Raw genomic sequence first — 23,406 nt, 5'->3', positions numbered from 1 at the left:
TCGATACTATGATAAACATTAAGTTACCCTTTGCCTACCTTGTTAAATACGAGTTAGTGTGCCGGTTAACCACACACGCTCCACTAACCGACTTAAACAAAGTGCAAAGTGTAATTTCATGGATTAGCACCTTATTCACAATTTCCTAAGTAACTAGGATTGGGTATTATTAAGAGTTTAGGTACTTAGTATTTATCATTAATACTTTTAATGAAGGGAGAATTCTAGTCCTGTCAAACCCGTTCGGCTAACGACCCTCCACCAGTCAAGCAAGCGGTGGGTGAGAGTGGACACCCATTAAGTTGTCATTTTATAGGCAACAACCTTATACCCACCTTATAGACCGGCTTCGTTAATGAGGCGTACTAGCGGTAAGACTGACTTTACTCTTATATATACATATATATATATATATATATATATATATATATATATATATATATATATATATATATATATATATATATGTGACATCCCCAAAATCTCGGCCAGAGAAGACCGATTTTCATTTATGCTTTTAAATATTTTCAGAGTAAATCCTTTTGATTTGAAAGAGTTGCGGAATTTGTTCCCAAAAACAAAACATGATAAAACAACGTTTACCGAAGCATTTCATAAAAGAAATGTATTTTCATTATAATCAAAACTCGGGGTGTCATGTTCCGATACAAACCAATAAGCATAAACGAATACATTACAAGTCATATAACAAATATAAACATATGCAGACTTGTAAACAAAACAACTTGGTGGTTCATCCATATCATGCCCTTCCGCCACTTCCTGTAATACAATTTAAAACTGAGTGGGTCAGGCTTGGGAGCCTGGTGAGCATATAGGGTTTTCAACCCACAATAAATATCATATTTAATTTTCACCAACCAACAATAACCCAATTACCCATTCCCGTTATTCTCACTTTAATGTCCCTAAAACAACTAACATAAGGGACCTAGTCTAAGAATATTTCATCGGGGCGACAACACATGCTTCGGGGGTACCTCAGCAATATAAGTCAAATAAGGCAACCATGAGGGGGATGGAGTACAGCGAATGAACACCCAAGTTCATTAACACCTACAGGTGGCGAACCTGCTAATGTTTCCACAAGACTGTCTAGAATAGCCAGCGGTCGTCATCTAAACTCCGCTAGATGACTCAATCAAACAACAACGAGGCCTCTCATCTGTTTATTACACACCAACTGTCTACCCATGTTCTACCCAACATATTAGTAGATAAAAATATACATTTGTATACATAATTTAAAGAAAACCTGTATAACATGCTTTAATCAATACATATATCACATAACAGATGAGGCACACACACATAACACATATCTCATAAAGAAATAAGCAGATCTATAAGATAGAAGAGAGTGAATACTCATTCACACATAACACAACCAAATATATACACATAGCACGTATTTTTATATAAAATACTTCGTATTATTGTATTAGAAAGAAAATAACTACACGCGCACTTGATCAGAAGATGATCGGACAGCACTACGGCTTATAGAAGTAGTATTCCTCAGCAGATCTGGAAGATCTCCTCGAAAATCGAACTTCTTGCGGGCAGAGCTTCGACTCGGGAACCGCACTTCTCGGGATCTTCGGGATCTCGGGACTTACCTCGGGGCTAGAGTATGATACCGGGGCTTCGGGGTATCTTCGGGGGTAAAAACGCAGAGCTTCGGGGTATCCACGCGAAGGTGAGACTACGCTCTACAACTTTCGTTTAGACTCCGTCGGCTAATTTTGACTTTATTTTTATTATTTATTTACAATAGGCCGCGACAGAAAAACTTCGTTATAAATTCATAACTTCTTCGTCTGACGTGCGTTCTCGCCTAACTTTTTATCGCTTCGATACCAACAACGAGACCTTCGATCCTCTTTTAGATTGCTTCTGCTAAAAACCACTTGATCTCAAATCGAGTATTTCGGGCTGCACACCCTAAGCCGAAACTTCGATAAATCATAACTTCCTCATACGAAGTCAGATTTGGGCGTTCTAAATATATTCGGAAACCTCGTTTCAACTACTACAACATTATTCAAAGATATTAAGTTTATTTTACACTTAAATTTTGACGCTTATTTTTATTCTCAATTAATCAAACCACATAATTAAGCAATTAAGCACAAAACACATAATACTCAAATAATACAATCTTATTATTTCAAAACGGGTTATAGAGGTTAACCTAGACTATTACATTGCTAAAAATGGCAAGCCCGGAAACACAGGCGTTACAATTCTCTCCACCTTAGAATGATTCCGTCCCCGGAATCACACATCAACAAACAAATGCGGATAGCGACTCAACATGTCACTCTCCGTCTCCCAGGTGAGATTCGGCCCATTCGTGTGTTTCCATCGGACAAGCACTAACCCAACCATTTTGCGTCGCAACTTCTTAGTCTTTCGGTCAACAATTGCCTCTGGTTCTTCAATCAACCTTTTGTTCTCATCAATTCTCAATTCAGAAATTGGAATTATATCGGGAACTTCTCCCGTGAACTTCCTCAAATAACACACATGAAAGGTGTTATGAATTCCATTCAGTTCTTCGGGTAATTCGAGCTTGTAAGCTTGATTCCCAATCCTCTGAAGGACTTTAAACGGTCCAATAAACCTTGGACTCAACTTTCCCCTTTTACCAAATCTTATAAGTCCCTTCCACGGCGAGACTTTAAGCAAAACCGAATCTCCAACCTCAAAAGTCATCGGTCTTCACTTCTTGTCAGCATAGCTCTTTTGACGATCTTGAGCTGCTAACATTCTTTCCCTAATTATTTTCAACTTTTCAGCAGTTTGATGAACCATCTCCGGTCCCATAAACTGCTTTTCCCCAGCCTCAAGCCAACAAGACGGCGTACGACACTTCTGTCCATACAAAGCTTGATAAGGTGCCATCTTAATGCTCGAATGAAAACTATTATTATAGGAAAATTCTACCAAAGGTAAATGTTCATCCCAATTACCTAGGAATTCCAAGGTACATGCTCTCAGCATATCTTCAAGTGTTTGTATTGTCCTTTCACTCTGACCATCAGTCTGCGGATGGTAAGTTGTGCTTAAACATAACTTGGTACCCATTTCCTCTTGTAGACTTTTCCAAAACCTTGAGGTGAAACGGCTATCACGATCCGATACAATCGTTAACGGAACACCGTGAAGCCTCACAATTTCCTTCACATAAGAATTTGCAAGCTTCTCCATAGACCACTTCTCCTTGGCTGCTATGAAATGCGCACTCTTAGTGAATCGATCAACGACCACCCAAATCATGTCGTGACCATTCTTTGTTCTGGGCAGTTTAGTGACAAAGTCCATAGCAATGTCTTCCCACTTACCCATAGGCACAGGCAATGGTTCTAAACTCACGTAAGGTTTCTGATGTTGTGTCTTTACTCTCGCACAAGTCACACACTCAGCCACATACTTTGCAACATCAAGCTTCATCGTTGGCCACCAGTAGTAGGGTTTCAGGTCCCTATACATTTTAGTGCTACCCGGATGAATTGAGTACATGGTTTTGTGAGCTTCTTCCATCAAAAGATCCCTAATTCCTCCTGACTTAGGTACCCAAATACGATCTTGGAATACCTTCAGTCCATGACCATTAGTACCAAACACCAACGTTTTACCCAAACGTTCCTCCTTTCGGTCATTTTTCTCAGAAGCTTCCTCTTGAGCTTTCTTTATACTTTCCACAATGGTCGAGACAACTTCAATTCTCAACGCTCTTGGCCTCTTCCTTTCAAGATTGACCTTCCGACTGAGAGCATCAGCAACAACATTAGCTTTACCGGGGTGGTAAAGTATCTCGCAGTCGTAGTCTTTAAGTAATTCTAGCCAGCGTCGTTGCCTCATATTCAATTCTTTCTGATTAAAGAGGTATTGGAGACTCTTATGATCAGTGAAAAGTTTGCACTTCGTGCCATAGAGGTAATACCTCCATATTTTCAGAGCGAAAACTACCGCTGCCAACTCCAAATCATGAGTCGGGTAATTCTTTTCATGCTCTTTCAGCTGTCGAGACGCATATGCTATCACCTTTTCTCTTTGGGTCAAAACACAACCCAATCCAACACCAGACGCATCGCTATAAACAGCGAAGTCTTCAACTCCATCGGGTAGAGAAAGTATCGGTGCCTCGCATAGCTTCTTCTTTAACTTCTCGAATGCTTCTTTATGCTTCTCACTCCAAGCATAAGTAGCTCCTTTGTGGGTCAAAGCTGTTAATGGAGTAGCAATCAAAGAAAAACCTTGGATAAACCTTCGGTAATATCCGGCTAATCCTAAAAAGCTTCGAATCTCCGTGGGACTTTTCGGTTGTTCCTACTTCGTCACAGTTTCGATCTTCGCTGGATCAACCATTATCCCTTCTTGGTTGACCACGTGACCCAAGAATTGGACCTCACTAATCCAAAAATCACATTTGGAGAACTTCGCATAAAGCTTCTCCTTCTTCAAAACTTCTAACACTTCTTGCAAGTGCCTGCCATGCTCCTCCTGGCTTTTCGAGTAAATCAGAATGTCGTCTATAAACACTATCACGGATTTATCAAGGAAAGGATTACAAACCCTATTCATCAAATCCATGAACGTTGCTGGAGCATTGGTTAGTCCAAACGACATAACCAAGAACTCGTAGTGTCCATATCTAGTTCTGAATGCAGTCTTCTCGATATCTTGCTCTCTTACCTTCAGCTGATGATATCCTGACCTAAGATCGATCTTCGAGAAATAGCTCGAACCTTGCAATTGATCAAATAGGTCATCAATCCTCGGCAACGAATATCTATTCTTTATTGTTGCCTTGTTCAGCTCTCTGTAATCAATGCACATTCTCATACTTCCATCTTTCTTCTTCACAAATAACACCGGAGCTCCCTAGGGCGATGAACTAGGTCTAATGAAACCTTTGTCCAATAACTCCTGAAGTTGCATCATTAGCTCCTTCATCTCCGTCAGTGCTAATCGATAAGGTGCTTTTGCTATTGGCGTGGTTCCTGGTAACAAGTCTATTCTGAACTCCACTTGTCTATCAGGTGGTAATCCAGGAAGATCTTCGGGAAATACTTCCGGATAATCACACACCACTGGAATACTCTGCATCACCTTCTTTTCTTTCTTAGCATCAATCATGAATGTTAAATATGATGTACATCCCTTGGTCAAACACTTTCTGGCTTTCATTAGAGAAATGATCCCAGAATTCACTCTGCGTTTGTCCCCATACACCATAAACGAATCTTTCCCAGGCGGGTTTACTTTAACTATCTTTTTCTTGCATAAAATTTCGGCATCATTGGCGCTAAGCCAATCCATTCCCAAGACGATGTCAAAACCATTTAGTTCGATAGGCAATAATTCCTCGTGAAACTTATTCCCATTCAGATCAATTAAGATGCTTTTCATATGATGACTAACAGGTACAAACTTGCCATTAGCTACTTCGACTAATAAAGCATCATCTAGTCTATCAATAGGCAAAGCTAGCTTTCTACCAAACTCATGCGAAATAAAGGAGTAGTTGGCTCCAGAATCAAACAATATATGAGCAGGTAATTCGTTTACGAGAAAGGTACCTGAAGCGACATCAGCTTCATCTTTCGCAGCTTCCAGTGTCATCTGGAATGCTCTCGCCTTTGGCTTTGGTGGAATGTTGGGCTTTTCTGCCTCCTTCTTCCTCGGACAGTCCTTCAAAATGTGCCCCTCTTCATTACACCCAAAACACATCCTTTTGTTGTTCGGACATTTATTGGCAAAATGTCCGACCTTTCCACACTTGTAGCAGGTTACATCCTTGCTACATTTCCCAAATTGCTTTTTCTTACACTTATCACACCACTTTGCTTCGCCTCCTTTTCCTCCAAACTTTTTCGAATCAGATTTCAAAAATTTTCCTTTCTTACCGTAACCAGATGTTCCCTCAAACTTTCTTTTCTCACCAACCTCAACTTTGACGGTGGTTCTTCCCTTTATCATGTTTTCAACAGACTTGGCAGCCTAGATAGCTGCCTCTAGAGTAAGTGCCTGACGTACTGGCACCTCGTACTCCCATGGAAGTCCCTTCGCATATCGGTCCACCTTTGTCAACTCGTCTGGAACGATACGCAAGGCAAACTCCATCTTATCGGTGAAGTTATTGGTGTACTCATCCACTGACATGCTACCCTTCGTCAATGTCAAAAACTTATTCTCCAACTCCAACAGATTTTGAGCCGAGCAGAACTTACGCTTAAACTGCACCAAGAACTCTGCCCATGACAATTGCAGTGGCTCGTTAGGGCTCAAAGTCTTCCCTAGAGTGTTCCACCAACGAACGGCTCCACCTCGGAATTGTCGCACGGCATAGATAGTCTGCAACTTGCCTCTACAGCCACATGTCATAAAGGCTAACTCCATTTCGGAGATCCAGTCCATAACCCTAATCGGATCCTCCTTTCCATTGAAGGTCGATGGTTTGCAAGTCAAAAAGTCCTTGTACTTGCATCCCATTCCATCATTCCTTCCATCACGGTTATCTTGCCTAACTATTGGTGGGTTGGCTGGACCAACAGACCCACTGAAGTTTCCACCTTCCAAGTGCCCTTCATTTAATTCAGGCTCGTCCACACGAATCGACAGTTCTTCACGATTTTGTTGAAGCAACCGTCTAGTTTCATCCATCTGACGATCCAACATCGTCTGAATCATCAATTGCACACCAGCCATGGTTATTGGCTCAGGTGCTGCTGCTACGACAGGTATTGGCTCAATCACTGGTGGTTGATTCCTGTTTTCGTCAGCATTTCCAACTCCACTTCTTGTTCTCACCATTTTGATCTACACCGAATAAGGTGAAATTAGATCCTCAATCATGATAGATATTCAAATCATCCTTATCACTCCGAAACGTTTACATGCTAGTTCTAATATCGTAGACGTACGCTTAGAATCCTACACACATAAGGTTTCTAGATCCGGTCGGCAACAGACCATAGATCCGAACAAATAATATCATATATGGCAACATATAACATTTAGCACATAAAGCATTTTAGGCAACTTTCCTAAAATAAACTAGTGCTCGTGTCTAAAACATAACAGACACGCATCTCAAAACTTCACTTAGCATTCTAAGTTTAAGTCTAGAAATCCAACAAATTCCTAGTTCGCTTAAACTAATGCTCTGATACCAACTGTGACATCCCCAAAATCTCGGCCAGAAAAGACCGATTTTCATTTATGCTTTTAAATATTTTCAGAGTAAATCCTTTTGATTTGAAAGAGTTGCGGAATTTGTTCCCAAAAACAAAACATGATAAAACAATGTTTACCGAAGCATTTCATAAAAGAAATGTATTTTCATTATAATCAAAACTCGGGGTGTCATGTTCCGATACAGACCAATAAGCATAAACGAATACATTACAAGTCATATAACAAATATAAACATATGCAGACTTGTAAACAAAACAACTTGATGGTTCATCCATCTCATGCCCTTCCGCCACTTCCTGTAATACAATTTAAAACTGAGTGGGTTAGGCTTGGGAGCCTGGTGAGCATATAGGGTTTTCAACCCACAATAAATATCATATTTAATTTTCACCAACCAACAATAACCCAATTACCCATTCCCGTTATTCTCACTTTAGTGTCCCTAAAACAACTAACATAAGGGACCTAGTCTAAGAATATTTCATCGGGGCGACAACACATGCTTCGGGGGTACCTCAGCAACATAAGTCAAATAAGGCAACCATGAGGGGGATGGAGTACAGTGAATGAACACCCAAGTTCATTAACACCTACAGGTGGCGAACCTGCTAATGTTTCCACAAGACTGTCTAGAATAGCCAACGGTCGTCATCTAAACTCCACTAGATGACTCAATCAAACAACAACGAGGCCTCTCATCTGTTTATTACACACCAACTATCTACCCATGTTCTACCCAACATATTAGTAGATAAAAATATACATTTGTATACATAGTTTAAAGAAAACTTGTATAGCATGCTTTAATCAACACATATATCACATAACAGATGAGGCACACACACACACATAACACATATCTCATAAAGAAATAAGCAGATCTATAAGATAGAAGAGAGTGAATACTCATTCACACATAACACAACCAAATATATACACATAACACGTATTTTTATATAAAATACTTCGTATTATTGTATTAGAAAGAAAATAACTACACGCTCACTTGATCAGAAGATGATCGGACAGCACTACGGCTTATAGAAGTAGTATTCCTCAGCAGATCTGGAAGATCTCCTCGAAAATCGAACTTCTCGCGGGCAGAGCTTCGACTCGGGAACCGCACTTCTCGGGATCTTCGGGATCTCGGACTTGCCTCGGGGCTAGAGTATGATACCAGGGCTTCGGGGTATCTTCGGGGGTAAAAACGCAGAGCTTTGGCACAAAGATGAGAAGAAATGAACAAAACTCTCGGCTGCCTTCGGATCCTTTATATAGAGGCTGGAGCCTCGGAGTACGCGGGGCGTACTGTGTTACGCGGGGCGTACTGCCCAAAACGTCATTGCTTACGTATCCGAAGCCACTTGCTGCGAGTGTCGACACCTTCGGAGTACGCGGGGCGTACCTCGGATCAGATCGGTGACTCCTTCGGATAATGCTTCCGAATTTCCAATTAAATTTAAATACAAAATATTAAATAAATTTCGGAAATTCATATCTTCTTCATACGAACTCCGTTTTCGACGTTCTTTATATCCACGCGAAGGTGAGACTACGCTCTACAACTTTCGTTTAGACTCCGTCGGCTAATTTTGACTTTATTTTTATTATTTATTTTTAATAGGCCGCGACAGAAAAACTTCGTTATAAATTCATAACTTCTTCGTTTGACGTCCGTTCTCGCCTAACTTTTTATCGCTTTGATACCAATAATGAGACCTTCGATCCTCGTTTAGATTGCTTCGGCTAAAAACCGCTTGATCTCAAATCGAGTATTTCGGGCTGCACACCGCTAAGCCGAAACTTCGATAAATCATAACTTCCTCATACGAAGTCAGATTTGGGCGTTCTAAATATATTCGGAAACCTCGTTTCAACTACTACAATATTATTCAAAGATATTAAGTTTATTTTACACTTAAATTTTGACGCTTATTTTTATTCTTAATTAATCAAACCACATAATTAAGCAATTAAGCACAAAACACATAATACTCAAATAATACAATCTTATTATTTCAAAACGGGTTACAGAGGTTAACCTAGACTATTACATTGATAAAAATGGCAAGCCCGGAAACACAGGCGTTACAATATATATATATATATATATATATATATATATATATATATATATATATATATATATATATGTATATGTATATATATATATATATATATATATATTATTAACTTATAATATTATAAAGTATAAGGGTTGAATTTTAACTTTTAAAATTCTAAGGGCTAACTTGGAATTAAAGTATTCATAAGAGAAAACTTTACAAATTCCAAAACTTGAGGGCAAGTTTTGAAACTATTCAAAACTAATTAATTTCATGATTTATGTGTTTAAAGTAGTTTTAATCCAAAAACTCTTCAAGTTCCATAACTTGAGGACAAGTTATGGAAGACTTTAAACTAATAAAAGAATTAACTTTTCTTTATTTTATAACTGATGGAATTAATTAAGGTTACACTTTTTTTTTTAATTTATTATTTAATAAAGAGACTCTTGGTCCTCTATAACTTGAGGACAAATTATGGAGTCATAACACCTTTTAATTAGAACTAGACTCTTCATTTTTGTAACCTTTGCCAACTTTTATGAGTTTTATCAAACTTAAATGTGACTTTTCATATAACTTGAGGACAAGTTACAAAAACACATTTTAGAATCACCTCTTAGATTAATTTGGATTGAAAACAACTATTTCACTCAACTTTCTATTAATCTAAGCAACTCATAAGAACAAGATAATTCAAATCAAACTTTTTTATGTAATTAGTCTAAACCTTAAACTAATACAAAACATGAATCTATTGACAATTATCTTTGAAATTGGATTAGCATGAACATTACCACATCGAAAACAAGTTTATAAGTTCAAAAACATCTTAGGGTAATGTTCCTAGTCCAATTCCAACCAAAAAAGTCGAATTTATGCTGTCTGGGGGTCCAACTCATCGAGTGCATGAACCAACTCGGCGAGTTGGATTGATTTGATCACTTTTTAGGCATGGACTCGCCGAGTCTCCTAATGGACTCGCCGAGTCTGATGATCAGACAGCAACAATTTCGATTTTTTAAGCAGTTTTGCAAGTATAACAAGAAAACAAGCCTAGGCTCTGATACCACTGTTAGGTTTTGAGCATTCTAACACTCCTATGGTGTACATGCAACCCTATAAACCTTAGATCTATGTTTTCTCTATAATACATGCAAATAAGAACTTTCCAAGGCTTTAATCTTAACTAGCATATTATGAAGTTCTTATACTACAAAGTACTAGTTAGATAACATACCTTTTGATGTAGCTTGATGTCTTCAAGCTTTAAGAGCTTAGCTCCAATAGTGTGGAAGCCTCAAATGGAATCACAAATCACCAAAACACCTTGGAAGACTTTAGAGAATATGGATACTTGGTTCTCTCTAGTGAAATTGGCTTGCCATTCTTAGTGTACCACACTAGTGCCAATTTCACCAACCAAGGACATCTTTATATAGTGTGGAGGATTAGGGTTAAACCCTAATACCCATGACCTTTCATTTCCTAGGATCCATGGGTTAAACACTCCATGGACTATCCATGAAAGCTTAGCCCAACCTAAATGAACTTGGCCCATTCCATATATATAAGAGTCCATATTTAATTAGTTCCTTTTGATCACTTAATTAATTATAAATTAATTCTTGATCAATACTAATTAAATAATATGATTCCATATTAATATATTAGAACTTATAATATATTAATATTAATCATAAACATACTATTCTCAAAAGATTATCCATATAAATTGTGTCGGTGAAGTGCAACCCAAATGGACCATGCCGGGTCGGGTCAAGTACATACCAAATATAGTTATGGACTTAGACATTAATCCAACATATGGCTCATGTGTTATGTATGGTATGTGGTATTTTAGGGAACTCACTAAACTTTGTGCTTAGCGTTTGTGGTTTATGGTTTCAGGTACTTCCGGTTCGAAAGGGATGGGCTCGGCTTGATCGAAGCGCATACACCCATGTTTTCCGCAACTCATGATTTTGGGAATGTACTCTGATAATTGTTTTATCTGAAAACTTCAAAATGTTTGAATAAAGATTAAATGAGAGTTTTGATTATATTAAAAATGAAAATTTTATCCTGTGAGTTTTGGGACGTTACGCTTTTTTTCCACATGATCAGATGTCACAACATGGAAACTCCAATGAAATTACTACCCAGACAACAATCTCAATATCTTTATTGCAGATTTAGAATAAATCAAACCAAGCTTGAGTAAATAATTTTTACATTGGATTAAATTTGTGAAAATAGTGTATTTTTAAAACTAATTTCATGAATATTTGTTTATAAAAACTTAGCTTGATCGACCCTTCATTTTTTTCTAAACTCGTCCAGTAAAAGCGGTAAGCTCCATTATGGACAAAAGATCCAAGTTTACCTGTATGATTCCACTATCGGTGGATCTATCTCATTATACCACACATCTTCTTTGTCTTGATCAACTCTTAATATTCATCTTGTTTGTTTCTTGATTTCGACTTGAACTTGACTTAGATTTGACTTTGAGTTTTAGATTTCTTCAAGATTCCTGATGTACCATTTCTATCATCTATATTGACCGGGCGCGGATTTTACTTTGAGTCTCACCATATCTTCAATACTTTAAAAAATGATAATTATTTGTGTGGATATAACAAGATTTCACTCCAAACCTTAAAAGGCGCATAAACTATAGGATTCATTACTTTAAGGAAAGAAAAGGGCTATTCAATCTTGGTTATTTTTAGGGCATTTAAGGAAATTATTTCTAAAACACCATTCATTTTTCCATCACACACTTCCATTGTAAAAATTATTCGACTCTTATGTTGGTTCATATCTCGAAAACATTTAAAGCACTTTCTGATATGAAAAGATAATTCTTAAAATTGATTGTAATGGGGCTGTTATTTTCGGTTCTTATCACACTTCATCTTTACATATCTATCGAATGTAAATAATATCCACATCTCATGTAAAAAAATTAATTTTTTTAAGTTTTCGGAATTTTTATAAGCAGAAAATAAAAGGCTAAAATATTTCTTAGATTTTTGAAATGTTATTATATGAAAATTGTAGAAAATAAAATGCCAAAAGAAAAATAAAATTTGAAAAATTTAATCCAAAAAACTGAAAATTTTAAATTTTTAATAAAAAATGCAAAATTTCACACTAACCCCCTCAATAAAATTTGCAAAATTTCACAAGCTTAAAATGATGCATTGTACTCAATGTTTATATAGGAATGACCAACTCAATAAAGTATATAAAAACAAAAAGGTGCAGCTAGGAGTGATTGTACTTGATAAGTTTGCAAAAATTCTGATTTTGACGATGATGTTGGCGAAAAATTTGAATTTCAGTAACTCTGAAGATCCTCTGATTTTCCTAAGCTTGCTTGGCACTATGACCATCTCTTTATTGAAAGCGTAAAAAAACTAAAAACTACTACTCGAATTGCCTCCTGGAAAGCTGTCATTTTTAAAAGTTTTTGGCTCGACTCTTCCCAACCAGATTTTTTAAATGGTGTGGTTGGGACTTCTCTGAAGCTCAACTTCTTTCCTTCTTACTCCAGATCCCTTCATATATGTTAGGATTGGCATATCTGGAACTTGTTCAGCAAATTGGAAAGACTTCGTATTTTATTCAGATAAGTTTCTCAGAATTTTTAACTTCTTTTGTTTTTTGATCTGCTTATTTCTAGAAGTCTTCTCAAGCTAATCTTTTTCTGTCAGCTCCTTCTCTGATGTTTCTTCAGCATAGATCAACTTTTCTTTCACCAACCCAAGCTTATTTCATTTCAGCTCCTTGGATGTATTATCAGATAAATTTCTGTCTAAAAATAACTTTTGCACGAAAACATCAAAAAACTCACAACAACTCTCAGATAAAGGACTATTGGTACCCTGAAAATTAACATAAATATTATCAATAGTGTCATCATCATTAATTTTAAAGTTCACCACTTCCCTCATCAAATTCCATTGAAAGCGTACCAGCAAAAACATCAAATTTTGTTTTAGCAGTTTTCAGAAAAAGTCTTCCCAAAATAATTGAGTTTTTATCTGATACATTTAAATCAACCATGCCCAAAATATAAAAATAAAAGGGAAAAATAAGCTCACCTACTTGGATGAGAACATCCTCCAATACACCTTTTGGGCGTACTATTGAGTGATCAGCCAACTGAATGAGTGTCCCGGTCTTTTGTAAAGTTCCCAGTTTTAATTTTCAAAAACTAAAAAGGGAAGGACATTAACTAATGCACCTAAATTAACCATGACACTTGAAAAAGTAAGGTTCCCCAATTTACAAGAAATCGAGAAAATTCTCGGATCCTTTCACTTTGGGGGCAAACCTTTTTGCAAAATTGAAGATATATTTTTACCAGATTTGACAGTTTCATTAATTTTCGTTAATTTCTTAGAAACTCATAAATTTTTTTAGAAACTTGGCATAATGAGGGATGTGTTTAATTATTTCTAAAATTGAGATATTTAACTCCACCTTACGAAAGGAGTCCATAATATCCTCGTCCTCACACTCGTGTTTCATGCTTCTCAGTCGTGATGGAAAGGATAGTAGGGGCTTGTACTCCTTTAGATTCGGTTTCACTGGTTGTGGAGTGTCTGTTCTTTTATCTTCTTTAATTTCTTCTTCAACCAAAACTTCTTCATATTTTTCTTCAGCTTCTTTGTGTGGTTCAAATTCATAAATTTTCCCACTTCTCAAGGAAATAGCACTCACATTGTGCTTTGGATTGTTTTTTGTGTGCCCCCAGTAACTTTCCTTGAGATTCTAGACAACCCACAAAAAGTGACAGTTGAGACACACTACTAGAAAAACAGCCTTTAATGACGCGCAAACAATGACACGCGGTGATTTACGATACGCAAAAGCATACGTCCAAAAAGCAATGTCATCTCTTATAAAATTTGAAGGATAGAAGACACGCTTTTTGTGCGTGCCCTGAAATTAGTGTTAGAAAAGAAAAAAAAAGAAATACGGAGGGCGCCTATTATAAAGTGTGTGTCATGTAAGTGTGTCGCCTTATATTTTTTTAATGAAACACGCGTTTTGAGCGGGAAATGAAATCCCCAAAAATTAAAACCCCGCCTATGTGAAGAATTAACCCCCCCTCCGCTTCTAATCAGCAAGAAACTTCCAATCAACATGAAACAAGCCTAGGGTCTTCGTCTTCCTTTCTCTCTCTCTAACCTAAAACCCATCTTCTTCCTTCTAGCATTTCTCGCCGTTACATCCATTGGCGCCATCGCCACCATCATGCCGCTCTGTCTCCCTCCGTTTCTCAATCCGATGTCGCCGCTATACTTTATTCTTCCGGTACAACCGGATTGAGGATCTACGAATTCCCCAAAAATCCTTGTTGAATACATGCCTCTCGAATCAAATCAGGTAGAGGAGGACCTCGAGGTGAACCTATTTCGCATATTATATCCCGTCCCTGTTCGTGTCAATAATACCTTCGGTGGTAGTTCTGTTGGTTCTGGCTCCGACGACTTCTATCAGGTTTTTGGTCTAGCATCTTTTAATACTTCATTTGAAATTGCAATCGACACTCGCCTCTTGTATTATTCCCATAATAATTCATGAATGAAATTGATAGGTTGTAACAATGGCTCCTATGGCCCTATTCAACCCTCTATCGTCGGTTCTCCTAAAAAAATTAAAGTCCCCATCCTATCTGGAACCAATAAACGAACAAGAACCTTTCTTCTTCCTTTTCATTGTGTTTTGTTTCTTCTGGATGTCTGGTTAATTCTGATAATTAGGGCTTCCATTTTTTCTCTTAGGTATCTTTATTTTCTCTTATTTCAACGACTGCACAATGATGCAATGCTACAAAGGAACGGAATTTGGGGAGCTAGATCCTCATGTTTTGCAATTGCAGATTCTGCTTTAGGTTATCTCCTCTCCCCACCTCTTTATTTTATAATGAACATCATTTGACTTCACCATAAAATGTCATTTCATTTTCCTTACACAGAGGATATGTGAGTTCATTAGAAGCTGAGAGTTATATTGGAGTTGTGCTCGTTCCTAGGGTACATAAAGGTGATCTGGTGCAAACGAAAAAAGTAGGAGTCGATTGCTCAGAATTTTGGGACAACGAACGTGAAGATAGAAGTACATTTACCGATTTACTCTCCAACATGATTCACAGACTTGTATATGATCTTATGGCAGCCTTACTTCTGCGTACAGGTCTCATGACTGCTCTCCACTTCTTAGTTCATGCTCTCAACCTTTTAATTTGCAGAATTCACAGTTAACATTACACAATTCACATTTCCATTTTTCTCCCTTTCCTTGTTTCCTACCACCCCCCCCCCCCCCTTGTGTTCTCCTACTTTTCCTTTCAGTAAGTTCTTTTACCATCATATATTTAATTTTTTTTGCATTGAGTGTTTCTATTAAGGAATAAACAGAATTATTAGGGCTTGTTTTTGTGGGGGTTGAAATCTGTTAGGGAATTTGCCAATAGTCAGTTTTTCAAAACGTTCGTGGTTATGTTTGTTATCGGTGTCCTGTTTTTTCACACCATCAAGTTTTAGAATGGGATTACAATCCGTCTTTTTTCTTTTTGTAAATATGGTTTACTTTTTTGTTGATTGATTTTTTTAATTTTTTTTAAAAAAAGAGCATGTTAATTAAATACTTACAAAATTTGATTCTTTACATATACCATTCCAGCAAATAATAGTTTTGTTAATTGGTTTTTTAAATTTACCATTCCAACATTTGAAGGGATATTCCATGAAAAAATTGTTTCTATCTTGATATCATACCTATGGTACAAAAATTGTAGTCAAAAATAGGAAAAATAAAATAAAATTGCTTCTGAACCTTATGATTACAGATAAAGAGCATACACAGAAGAAATCCTAGCTACTACTATGCTTCAAAACCGTTATCAAACTTATGCTTTTTAGCGTCATTATTTTCATTATTGAGATTAACATTTGTTTGTTGGTTACTTTGTATCCAATTGCAGAAAGTAGTTGTGAAATTGGGTGTACACAACGATAAAGAAAAACAGAGGGCTATAAAAGCAGCTTCCAGCCTTGCAGGTTAATATTGTGTTTATTTTGTTTCCATTCTATTTGCATTTCAGTGCATCAGTTTGACTAAATTTTATATCCAAATATTTATAGGTCTAGAGCCTAGAAGGATTGCTTTGGTCTCAGTGTATTAGTGAACTGTTTATAGGTTTGTGAATTTTACCCTTTCTCCTTCTGCTTCTGTTTCTAGGACTACTGTTTGTGCTAACTTTTTTTTTTCTTTCTTCTTTTTTATTTTGTTTTCAGGCTTATTACCTGTTAGTGGTTGCTTTTACCATAATTTACAAAAACTAAACAGCATCCTTAGAACATCTCAGGTGTCTAGACCTTATACTATTGGTCACTCATGTCAATTCAGACTACACCATCAACATACAAACTTGGTTCGCTTATAAGACAACATCAACATATCTTCCTGTTAATTATTTGATGTTGACAATCTGTAACTTAACTAGCCATTAAAAAAATAAAGAATATTGCTAACTGTTTCAGATTGTCTGGCCCTAGTGTAGGTTGGAACTTACTGCTGCAGAAAAGGATGGATTTTTCTCTGAGGTAAGTCCCTGGAGTAAATTCTTCCTTGTTAAAACTAATTATTATAATTTTTAATTCATAGCTGGAAACTTCATTTTTTTTGTGCCTGAAATTAATTGTAATTTGTTGGCTTAAGAAAAATATGGCTATTGCTGGGAACCATGGACTAGAAGTGCAGTTCATTGGACTCAGTTTCCTTGAGTCACTGGTATATGTTTCATCATGTTATTGAGTACCAATTTTCATTTATACAAAGTTCTCATGCTAAAAAATAATGTTGCAGGTGTCTGAATTTTCTCCATCATGTTATTGATTATCTTAAGGTTTTTCATTTTGTTTATCATCATCTCAACCATTTCCTATAACAACATATTTTCAGGAGCTGTTTATTTTCTTTTCTCAATATGTCCTGTATGGGTAATGATGTCTCTCTAGATAAAGTATTGTATACATGATGTCTGTTTCCAAACCAAATAAACCGTAAGTTCCAAGAGTAAATGACCATTTTACCCTTACATTCCAAAAGACAAATAGATTTTTTTGCTTGACCTAATAAGTCATCTGTCTAGTTTAAGTGCTTAACCAATTAAGCTCATTAAGTAAAAAAGAAACACCCCCTAGGTTTTTTTTTTTTTTTTTTTTTTTTTTTTTTTTGAATGAGGTTTTCTGCTTTGAGTATATAAAGCAGATGAACTGCATGGCATTGCACTAAAATGATTATATATCCCACTTGTATGAAGTTCATACAAGTGTATAAAGAACAAAAGAAACTCAAATGTAAAGGATTTTGAAAGTTGTACATGATTGGACCCTAGAAAAATTATCTTTTTGCTAACCAATTTCTCATATTTTCTTCTTTTTCTCTGTTAATTCCACATAATTTTTATTGTTGGGCACTGGGGGCTGCACAAAGTGTTACTACTGAAACTAAACATTCTGATGCTTCTGTCTCAGAAGCAAGAGTTTGTACAACTGCACTCCATTTCATGCTTCAAGTTCTTAATTGGGACTTTAGTAGCAGTGGTAGAGTTACAAAAAATAGCATAGATGTTTATTCCTTTGTTGCTAAAGAAGATACTAACTCCACTTATACACTAGTCTAGGTAATACTTTATTTATTTATTTTGGTTTTGTGTTACATTTGAAAGCAACATGTGCATTTTAGATACAAACTCCACTTATACATAGATGTAATTTTGTGGAATTCCAATTACAGTCTATGACATTTTACCATGAGTATAACTAATATTATACATTTCTTCAAGCCTGTCATTTCTTGTAGATATATTGTTTCATTCACTTAAAGAGACAAGTGAATGAAACTAAGAAGACAAGTGTATAACTAATATTACACATGCAGTCTTTGTTTGGCAGCTTGGACAAACTTGTAGCACCCGATCATTCATGCCACTCTTTGGTAAAACAAACTTATAATGTACTTCTTCCAATTTCAGTCTTGGTTTCTTGTGCAATTTTATTTTAGGAGATATTTGACTTTATTAAATGTTTAAAGTTACAGGACATGAGTAAGGGCACATCTTGGAAAAATTTAGGGCAGTTGTTGGTCTTCCTCTTGGTGGTCCATCAATGAAGTGGCCAACTTGCATCATGTAATAACATTTTAGGCGAAGATGTAAGTATATATTTGTTTAATGAATAATGTAATCATATGTATGAATATGAAATAAAGCTTGTTATTTAGTATGTGATAATCATGTATAGGCAGAAAACAACTTGTATTGATATGTTTTATCTTTCCAAGGATCGATTATTTGTATGACATTAAATTTTATGCAATGGATTATATTTTTTTAATATGGTATTTTATTTTATAATATGAGAAGTTAAATGAAAATCTAATTTGAAAATTAGAAAATCTATAAATAATATTTTTTTTAACTTTTAAAATTACGATACGCAAAAATGTGTGTCGTCTTCATTTACGACATGGCCTTTCTTGACGGGGGCTTTCTTGATACGCATTGCGTGTCATTAACACGCGCGTCGTAAGGTTACGACATGCGAATGCGTGTCATCTTCCTTTATGACAGGGCCTTCCTTGATACGCAATGCGTGTCGTAAATGCGCGTCGTAAATGCGCGTCGTAAATGAGCGTCGTAAATGCGCGTCGTCTATAGACGACGCGCAAAAGCGCGTCGTCTCTCTTTATGACAGGGCCTTCCTTGACGCGCATTTGCGCGTCGTCTGAGCCTTTTACGACGCGCAATGAGCGTCGTAAAAGGCTGTTTTTCTAGTAGTGACACCTGTTGTTCCAGATTCTTGATACTAGCTCTGGTTTTGTTATGAAATGCTTGGGTGCTCATAGAAAGACTCTTCACAATATTTTCTAAAGCCACACTGAAATTGATGGGTTGCTAATGTGAATTCTGGTTCTAAAAATTTTCCTACTAATAACTTTTTGTTGATTCAGATTATAAAAGTTGTGCTGATTCTGAGAATTTTGCTGAAAGCTCATCTGGTGAAAACCCAATGGTTGCTGAAATTCTTGTCTTGACTGGAAATTATTGTTTTGATAATAGTTTGGAGGCTGGTTATAAGTCTTCTGTTGCTAATATCCTCCGACAGCTTTGACTGGAGTAACATCCTCTTGAAATATTGGACACATATATGTTGAATGTTCAGTTTTTCAGCAGATACCACATTGTTTCTTTACAGTTGCTTTTTCTTTTGTCAGGTGCAGAACAGACTTTGTCAGTTCAGATATTTGAGACTTCAAATGAGCACTGCTAACTTCTTTGAAACCCTTTGGCTGATCCAGATACCATTCGTCTTCATTACCATAATGCTTCGACTCTATCGCCAGATTTTCGATTAACTCTCGGATTTCTGTTGGTGTCATATCACCTAAGGAACCACCGCTGGAAGCATTTATCAGATGTCGCTCCATGGGTGTCAGACCTTCACAAAAATAGTTGAATAACTGATAATCACTGATCCCATGTTAAGGGCACCGAACCAACAACTTTTTAAATCTCTCCCAGTAAGTGTCTAAAGCTTCACTTTTTTCCTTGCTTGATACCAAGGATTTCTCTTTTGAGACTTGAAACTCGCGTTTCTTGAAAATACATTTCTAAAAACACTTCGCGAGTCTGTCCAAGTGGTGATTGATTTGAATCAGATCTCGTACAACCATTCTCTTGAAGATTCTTAAACTGAAAATGGGAATGCCCCTAACTTTATCTGATCTTCAGTAAGAACATGGAACTTCATTCCTGAACAAACCATATAAAATTCCATTAGGAATTTAAGTAGGTCTTCGTTTTCTAGACCTTGGAATATCGGAAGAAGATGTATCAGCCCATATTTGAAAGCAATATCTAGAAACCACCCTCCATCAACCTTTGGATTTGTCATCATTATCTTAATCCCTTAGCAACCTAATCTTCATGTAAGTAATTTGGGATTTTCCTGGTTACCCTTCATCGTATGGTGTGTGTGTGTGTGTGTGTATATATATATATATATATATATATATATATATATTCCACTTTGTTACATATAACACCTTTAAAATATAAGAAAATAACACATACATAAATTTCACAATAATAAGAAATAAGCTCTAATAAAATCTAAAAGAACAAAAATACTAATTACCATCAAATGGGCACGCGTTACATTTCTTATAATTTACCACCCTACTAGATAAAACTCTTAGATATACTACCACAACCATTGAATAATATTTTTTATATAGCTACTTCTAGGTCTTGATGACAATTAACTCCTCAAGAAGTAAAACATTAACATAAACGAAAATACCATCCTATAAAATCCAATGAGAACTATGATGATAACTCACTAAATCTAAATAAGAAGTTTATTCATTACTTTACTAGCGTAAAGTAAAACATACCTATAACATATCCAAATTAGTTGGATGCCATTCTCAAAGCAATATGTATCAATCAACCATACGTTTATAATGATAACATATCCATATTAGTTGGATGTAATCCCCAAAACCACATGCATCGATCAACCATATGTGAGGCAACCTAATAGCTCATCCAAAAAAACTAGCGATAAGCTAATCATTTCGCCATTACGTCTATCGGCGAACCTCCACATTGACGGAAGAAACTACCATACACCCACTACTAGGAATTTTAAATCCAATACCTCTATATATATATATATATATATATATATATATATATATATATATATATATATATATATATATATATATATATATATATATATATATATATATACATATATTCATAGTTACATAAATATATACATGCATACATACACACATACACACACATTCATACATACATACGTACATACATACATACATACATACATACATACATACATACATACATACATACATACATACATACATACATACATACATACATACATACGTACATACATACATACATACATACATACATACATTCATACATACATACATACATACATACATACATACATACATACATACATACTGTTAACATGTTTAACATCAGACTTTTCCCAAAATCACAAATCACAACATGAGGAGGTGAAAGATCAAGCCTTTGCCTTTCCACGATGATTTGAGGTACCTTAAACATAATCCAAAATTTTAAGCCCAAAGCTTAGGGAGTTCCCCTAAAATATAATAACAGCATGTAATGGATCCACAACTAACAGAATGGATTACCTCTGAGCCCACAATATAAGTCTGGCTATCCCCTAGGCCTTTAACGTATCTATGGCTTCCTCCTCGGCTTAATCAATCCTCATAATGAATACCACTAAGCCCTCAATACGAGTCTAACATGCCCTTCCCGGCCCTCAGCTTATATCTGGATTGCTCATGAGCCCTCGATATGTGTCTGTCATGCCCTCCCTGGCCCCCAGCTTATATCTGGTTTTCCCCAGGGTTTGTTGGCTAAGGCATAGAGCAGTACAACCTCAACGCAACCCACACAATATGTTGACATGTAACAAATAATATCATATATTGACAAACAAAGAATATCACAGGTAGTCCTACCAATCTACAATACTAGCATATCAAGACTAACATGCATATTTATTCCATACTCAACATATCAACAATATCAGGTTATCAAACCAATGGTCCGACCTTGGTGCCTTTCGATCCGAATGTATAGTAAGGAAGACTCACATCACACTGCTGAATCACACAGAAAGCCTCTGACTGCTAGCTCATTAAAATACCCGCAGAACACAACAAAATAATCATCCAATTAATAATTGGATTACAATCCTCGACTAATAATCCACACTTAGGGTAAATGGCCATTTTACCCTTTCCCTAGATAGGCTAAGACCTAGGTCCAAATCTTGATCTAAAAAGTCCCAAAATAACAAATCACTCAAGGCCCATAATTGGCCCGACTTTCTAAATTGGGCCCAACTCATAATTGGGCCTTACTCCAAGTTCCAAAACTTCACTTAGCCCAAAACACTCATTATCAGATGGACCAATAAGGGCCCAAGCATCCAAGCCCTTAAGGTGGCCCAAAGCTTGAAGCCTAAACTTGAAAACCCAACAGGCTAAGTACGTAGGGTATACCCAGTTGTACGCTCAACATACTCTGTGTTGACCCGAAATCGCGCCTTTGACCACCTATGCCCAATGTATGCCTTGGTACGCCCAGAGTACGCGGTGGCCATGCAAGCCTTTATTTAAGAGCTTATCCTATTCAGTCTAATGTCCAAATTTCAGATCCAGGTCCAAAGAGGTGTTCCAAACCATAAGGTTTCCAACTTTATGGTTGTGAATGTCTTAATAGGGCCCAACACCTAGATTCTAGTTTGTCTTAACGACTAAGGACCTCATGCATGCACCAAAAGAGCCAAGATAGCATTTTTATGACTTATTGCATCTTATTTCTTTAGAAAGGACGGATCCTTTGGTCTTAGAGTAGCACATACTCATTAACACCAAGAAAAGGGACTAAGAACAAATAATTTCCGCATGGAAAGATATAAAAGAAAACAAAGCAATATTAAAGCTTTAGACCTGCTGGAGCTTCTCAAGAAGGTAAGAATCCTAGAATCCACTAGCTGCTTCCTCACCAAGGTTTCTCCAAGAATCTTCTTCTTCCTCTAACACACCAAAAAGCACACACTTGAGCTCCAAAATGCACACTCAAAGATTTGGTTTTGCAAAAACGTCCCAAGGGAGTGGAGGCTGAAAGGTGGAAAGGAAATGAGCCAATATGATGCTTAGATACCCTTCAAACCCTAAAATTTAGGGTGTCCTCCTGACGTAAGTAAGCCTAGCATACATGAGTGTACGCCCAACGTACTAGGGCGCGCCCTAATATGCTCAACATACACATGTGTACGCTTAGCGTACTCCTCCGGCTCGTATTTATAAAATGCCACTAGGGCATCAAGGCATAATTTTTGGACTTAAGGATCAATTTGACTTATAATTTAAACCAAGGGATGAATTTGAAAATACCTGAAAACCAGGGTGTTACAACTCTTTCCCACTTGAACTAGTCTTCGTCCTC

At 36.5% G+C, this 23,406-nt stretch overlaps 1 long non-coding RNA gene across 1 annotated transcript; it reads left to right on the top strand.

Annotated features, from left to right (window-relative positions):
* The first annotated feature begins 14,455 nt into the window (after nt 1–14,455).
* Nucleotides 14,456–15,373, top strand: LOC145100428 (uncharacterized). Its single transcript, XR_013705035.1, has 3 exons — nt 14,456–14,696; nt 15,095–15,204; nt 15,289–15,373. It is a non-coding gene; the product is annotated as an uncharacterized LOC145100428 (long non-coding RNA).
* The last annotated feature ends 8,033 nt before the right edge of the window (nt 15,374–23,406 follow it).

Source organism: Lactuca serriola, chromosome 4 (assembly GCF_051521515.1).
Source record: "Lactuca serriola cultivar US96UC23 chromosome 4, Lser_US96UC23_V15, whole genome shotgun sequence".
Classification (NCBI taxonomy): domain Eukaryota; kingdom Viridiplantae; phylum Streptophyta; class Magnoliopsida; order Asterales; family Asteraceae; genus Lactuca; species Lactuca serriola.
The sequence above is the reverse complement of the archived record's forward strand: the minus strand, read 5'-3'. Positions and strand labels throughout refer to the sequence as shown.